Below are 6,161 nucleotides of genomic sequence, written 5' to 3'. Positions count from 1 at the left end.
TAGACATTTCAATTTCGCTTTCTAGACTCTACTACTACTTCAGCAGCAGCAGTAGTAGCTGGATGGTGGTGGCTATAATTGCTCATCGGAGCCATGCTTTCTTCTGATGCTGTTTCTCCTGTGCCGGGGACACACACACACACAGTCTCTCTCTCAGCGCACAACTGAACGCTCCAGTGCATCCAGCGCCGCGGCACCTTGGGAAATCCGCGGGGGGGGGAAATCCTCAGAAATCCCCTTTTTATTTTTCATTTGATCAAAGAGAACAGAAGAAGAGTTTGGAATATTCTTTCGAGGGATTCATTTCCAAATTTCCTCGAATTTAAAAAAAGACGTTGGGCACACACACACACAAGGGAAACTTTTGACTGTATAGAGAGAGTGTCTATTCTATGTAATGCGACCCGCCTCGTGATGAAATTTATCGATTGTGTATTATCAACTTTTTGGGAATTTTTCAGTGGAATTCATTGTTATACAAAACAACATCGATTCTATATCATATTTAAAAGCTCTTTTAAACCATTATACAGAGGAAAAGGGTCGTGTTTTATAATTCTTTTTTTATTTTACTGTAAAAAGGAAACATGGCTAAACAAGCTCCGGGAAACATGTAATCAGTTTGCACTTAATTTTTGTTCTATTAGAGAGTAAATTTACACACTGCTGTATACAGCCCGGCACGGGAATAACGTAAAGAAGGTATAAAACATATACAGCCTAGTATATATAAACTTGTTGAATAGTTTCAAACTTTATTTTGTACATCCTTCTTTCCTTTTTTTTTTTGATCGGGAATGTTTCACGACCGCGCCGAGCGTGCGGGATATCATCAAAAAAAGGAAACAAACTCACAAGGTCCACGCCCGCCACCCTCCAAATTTGTTACTGCTGCGCCACCCGCTGAGCTGTTAACGTCGTTTGTTTGTACAGTCGTCGTCGTCGTCGTACCCAAAAGAGAGAGATATTTATACGGAAACGGAAATACTTTCCCTTTTGTGTCCCGTACTATATTTTCTCGGTTTGTACACTTCAAGGTCCGCGTTTTTTATCCTGGGCCCGTTTATTGCTCCATTTCGTGAAGGAAGGAAAAAGAGACGACCGCTTATTTCTATACTCTGGAGACGGCCAGATTGCTCAACGGCACGTCATGTTGCGTGGCCTACTTATTCGGCTATAGTAAAAAAACAAGTGGGTTTGTATATCAAACTTAAAAATTTAAAAAGAAATATGAAAATAAATTCAAAATCCACCATCAACTTGATTGGTTTCTTCGTTCGCCAACTTGTTTCAAAAGATTTTTTTGGCCAGTTTCCAGGGATATGTTGGATTGATTTTTGCCTGTCTCGATCGCCTAAAAATGTATTTAGCCATCCTTCATAGCCAGTGACGTCGTCAGCAGCGCCACAGCACAAGGATCAATTTTTGTTTTTATTTCCGGAGAGAGAGATAGAAAATGGAGGAATTCCGGCGACAACCCCCAAGAGGTCCGTCATCCGCGTATATAGATTTATTCTTTCCTGGTTAATAAGAGCTGAGATGCTGGTGTTGCTGATACCATAACCCGATCCTCATACAGCACCGTCGCACGTATTGCCTGCTGCTGCTGCGGTTGTATACGCTGCATGCATGCTGCTGGATTGGACAGATTTGTGGGGTGTATAATAGGATTTTCTTCGTTACATTTATAGAAACTGCGACGCATTCAGCATATAGGACTTTTTTTCCCCACCACTCCTGATGCGTGTGCGGCTGTTAAACTCGAATCAATATCCTAGAAGAGTTCATTATATTATTCAATTTGACTCGGAGCTGCTTCCTTCCTATACTCTATGCAAATGAACTGTATACATCAAGGTCTCTAGTATCATGCTGGCCGTATATTGCAAAGTCTACGTGTGAAATCCCCCCGAAAAAAGATCCTATTTCTGTCACGTTCTTTTGGTCCTTTTTCGACTCTCTAGAGCTGATGAGCAGCTCGGGAACCCCCTGTAAATCAGGGAAATTTAAAGATTTGATTTCTCTGTTAAATTTCAGGAAAATAAAAACAAGGAATGAATTTAGAGTGACACCAGACTAAGCCTTTAGTTATTTATAGACTTTGGATATTGATGCAAAGCCTTTCTCAATTAGTCGTGTTTATTATAGATGCATGTTATTATTTTTGCTGTGTACAGATATCTAGACTCTCATTAAACAAGACTCTCGCTCTTGTCATTTTTGATTGAGACCCTCATTATATGCAGCTAAATAAGAACGGCGGATGCTGCGCTCCTTCCCTCCGGATGTTTATTAGCATACAGCTCCTCAGCGCGTGTACTACATCGTTGGCTTTTTGACAATGCACAAATATTAGCAGCGGAAGATGATGGAGATAACACAGCTATGTGAATGAGACTATTATTACAGTCGTCAATGCAAATTGACTTTGAATTCGATTGGAATTGTCGTCAGAGTTCTGCTGGATGTGCGCATACCTGCTGTCAAAGTTTGTGGCAGTGGCAATTCTTGTCTGAGTAGTTGACTCATCTCGCAAGTCTCTGCACACTCCAACTATTCATTTGACATACTCCAAATAACGCTTCAAATAATTCAAAAGACGCTTCCCGTTCTCCATCAGCAGCAGTTGAATTGCTCAAATCCGTTCCTGCAGAATGTCCCAGCAGCTCTCGCCCAGTCCATTATTGATGAGAATTCTCAATTAAAACTTGGCTTTTCTTTTGAATATTTAAAACAGAAAAGTTTTATTGAACCGGAGCTTGCTATGAAAAATTCAACGGTGTAACCTACTAAGTATTGCAGATCTGAAACGCCCATTCGGATAATAATTTACACTTGCGTCAACTTTTCAATGACGTCTATATTATGCCGCTTCGTGTATATTAGCTTTTTATTCACGTTTTCCTTTTGATTCATTTCCGCTTGACTGTTTTGCTATAGAAAAACGCAAAATATTTCAGAAGCATCTGGCTATTCCGTGATTGAGTTTGCTATTTCGACTAATTCTAAAAGCCAGCCCACTCTGCACTTTACATGATGAAGTGGAGTCTCCCAACTCGTCTTTCTCCTCCCAGTCTGGCTATTTACTGCGCTTGCTGGCAAACCTGGCATTCCCTTGGGTTGAGACAGAACACAAAACGGAAAATCAGGAGTGATAACCTTCACAATCACGATGAAAATGATTTTGATATCTTAATTTTCATTAACTGTCAGCGAATTCAGTTCAGTTCAATAGAAATTTTTTCTTTTGCTCGCTACTCGCTAGATGTCAGCATGTCAGTTTTTACGCGCTTTACTGAGCCTCTTAAAAATAAAATGGCTAAATTGATTAAACTTGAAAAATGAAATTCATTTCAGATTTTTATTGCACCGTATAACATTATAAACAGAGAATGAAATGCCAGTCGATCAAGTTTAAATTCTCAATAGACATTTCATCACAACTCTTAACAAACCATGTCACACATCCTATTTTTCTTTTGCGCTTCAAATTCTTTTAAAATCACTCAAAAAACAAAAGGAAGTGTAACATGTTATAGAAACGAGAAATGCAGCCTGTGGGTCTTCGTCAGTGTTCTCAAGAGCCAGCTCGTGAGAGATATTTAGGTTAACTGCAGAGCGTCCAGGGCGATTTAGTTTATCGGCCGTATTGGGCTCCAGCGCGATGACGGACTCCCCACTTGAAATTAGCCTTAGGATCGGTCTTGACGAAGGTGTAAACGGGTCCAACGTGTCCCTTTCCGTAGTTTCCACCGCCGCTAGCGGCAGAAACGTACTTGTCATCACGGCGGACACGCACCATCGGAGAAGCGACTATTTATTACATGAGAAATTTCAGTTCAGACGTGTTGGAATTCAATGGAATTGCATATATTTCCTTATTACCTTCTTCACCATCGTCGATGATAAAATAACGGGGAGCGGCGTTGACTGCTGCCATCAGAACGACCAAAAAGGCCCACAGAGCGATCTGCGCAAAATGAAACTGCTGTGACTCGGCAACGTCGCCCCCCTCCCCTCCCTCTGATCACAGCGTCAGTTGGTCTCGTCTCGTTGGTAGAGTGAATACACGCCCGTATCGCTCTCGAATTCAGCCTCTTTCAGACTTCATTCTATGGCGCAGTTGATTGTGTTTTCGATCCAATTCATTCCCCCTGCTCTCATCACTCGATCCCTAGTGTTTTTTGTTCAGCTTTATTTTGTTTCGTGTTGATTTCCCCGGCCCTTGGGTGCGCCCATTGCTGCTAACCCCCCTCCTCCCAGCAACCAGCGTGGTTTGTGGGGGCCGCCATCTTGTTTTCCTTTGTCTCGTGTGGTGCTTATGCTGTTCGTTTGTGGTCCTGCGAGTTATCCTATCCGCCGATCATATTTGGGACTTTTGGCACACATTCACCCACTGTTTTTCATATTTCATGTGTTTTTTTTAAATTTTTTTTTTGGTGATTCACTGTCGTGTCTATATTGAGGGGCCCACATGTTGCGTGCCCGCCATTTTTTATTTCTCTTTTCTATTCGGCCCATACGCATTTTCTGTCTATAGTGAGGGGCCCACATGTTGCGTGCCCACCATTTTTTTTTTCTCTCTCTGGCTTCGTTTCTCTCTTGGCCGTCTCTCTTGCCGAGAATCCGTTTGTCGTTTTTTTTTTTTCTTTGTTGGCCGTAATTACTCCGCGTCCACTCGTTCCACGTGGATTTCATCCCGCGGTTTAGTCTCTCCCACCATTCAGCCCCCTATCGTCATATATGCGTTTATTGTTTGTTTGTTGGCCGTAATTACCCCACGTCCACCCGTTCCACGCGGATTTCATCCCGCGGTTTAGTTTCTCCCACTATTCATCCCCCTATCGTCATATATTTCCACATTGCCGTTCATTCTGTTTTCAAGTGTGCTGTTTTCTTGATTCACACCCTCGTTTCGACCACTCATATTGCCAATTCAACCTCACACGCTCTCCCCATTCAATTCATTTTTTTTCTGGTGTTTTCTGCTCCTCGTTTCTTTAACGTTCATCTGCGTGTTTTCAATTCTCCCACCCAACGTGGCTTCATTCCTCCATTCATTTTCATTCCGCTGCCGTGTTCATCCTACGCCGGTGCCACCCTTCGTGCAGTGATTCAGTGGTCCCCTTGTGTCACCCAGGTCTTGGGTTAATCAGTGCCCCGCCATGCCTCCTAAGCCATTCAAGCCGTACGGCGTGCCTCCTCCACTAGACATCGAGGAATTCAAAGACTCCTTCGAGATCTGGCACCAGCAGTGGAATATATTCCTTGCTCTGTCGACCATCAACACTGCACTTCCGCAACACGACCGACCAGAATATATTGCCAACATCTTGCTGTCCTGCCTCTCCAACGCGACGCTGAAGGCTGTGCTCACCATGGGTTTGGCGCCGCTTGAGCTAAAAGATGCAGACATCATTATTGGGAAGCTGCAGGAGAGGTGTAATGCTGGCCGCAATTGTCATGTGTGGCGCCAGAAGTTCTCATCCCGCGTCCAGCGTGACACCGAATCGGCCGATTCTTGGCTCAGCGACTTGCGTGATCTCGCGCGCAAATGTGAATTCGAAAAAGATTGCTGTGCGGCCTGCCAGAACACGCGCATTTTGGGCCAAGTTGTCTTTGGCGTTTTCGACGATGAGGTCCGCCGCAAGCTGCTGGAACAGGGCGCCACTTTAACCCTGGATATGGCGCTAACAACGCTCCGTACAGCTGAGGCCACCCGGCTTCAGGCGTCCACCATCAAACAGGGTGGTGCAGCCCCCGTCCACCAGCTGAAGACTCCGGCGGCCAAACCACCTATGGGCAAGCCGGCCATTCAACACCGGGATCAGCATCGCGGACGTCCAGCAGCTCGTTGGCATCCGCCTGGAACTAAGCCATATGGGTGTTGGAATTGCGGATCAGCCTCACGTCACGCTAAAAAAGATTGCCCCGCCTTCGGCAAGGAATGTCTTGGGTGCCACAAAACGGGCCACTTCCAGGCCGTATGTACCCAAGGCGGCAGTTCAACCCCGAAACCTGAGACGGCTGGCAGCATCACGATCCAGTCCATCATCCCTGATGACATGGTCGAGCTTGGTGTCGTCCCGGCTTCCAGCAACTCTTCTATTGTCATCCGTGTGCTCCCTGACTCCGGTGCGTCGATTGATGCGATCCCGGCC

At 44.7% G+C, this 6,161-nt stretch overlaps 1 protein-coding gene across 1 annotated transcript in view; it reads left to right on the top strand.

Moving 5' to 3' along the window:
- Window positions 1–6,161, top strand: part of LOC124312897 — a 309,861-nt gene that overhangs the window by 250,827 nt on the left and 52,873 nt on the right. The window lies entirely within an intron of this gene.

Source organism: Daphnia pulicaria, chromosome 9 (assembly GCF_021234035.1).
Source record: "Daphnia pulicaria isolate SC F1-1A chromosome 9, SC_F0-13Bv2, whole genome shotgun sequence".
Taxonomy (NCBI): domain Eukaryota; kingdom Metazoa; phylum Arthropoda; class Branchiopoda; order Diplostraca; family Daphniidae; genus Daphnia; species Daphnia pulicaria.
Note: the sequence above shows the minus strand (reverse complement) of the source record. Positions and strands in the feature narration are given on the sequence as shown.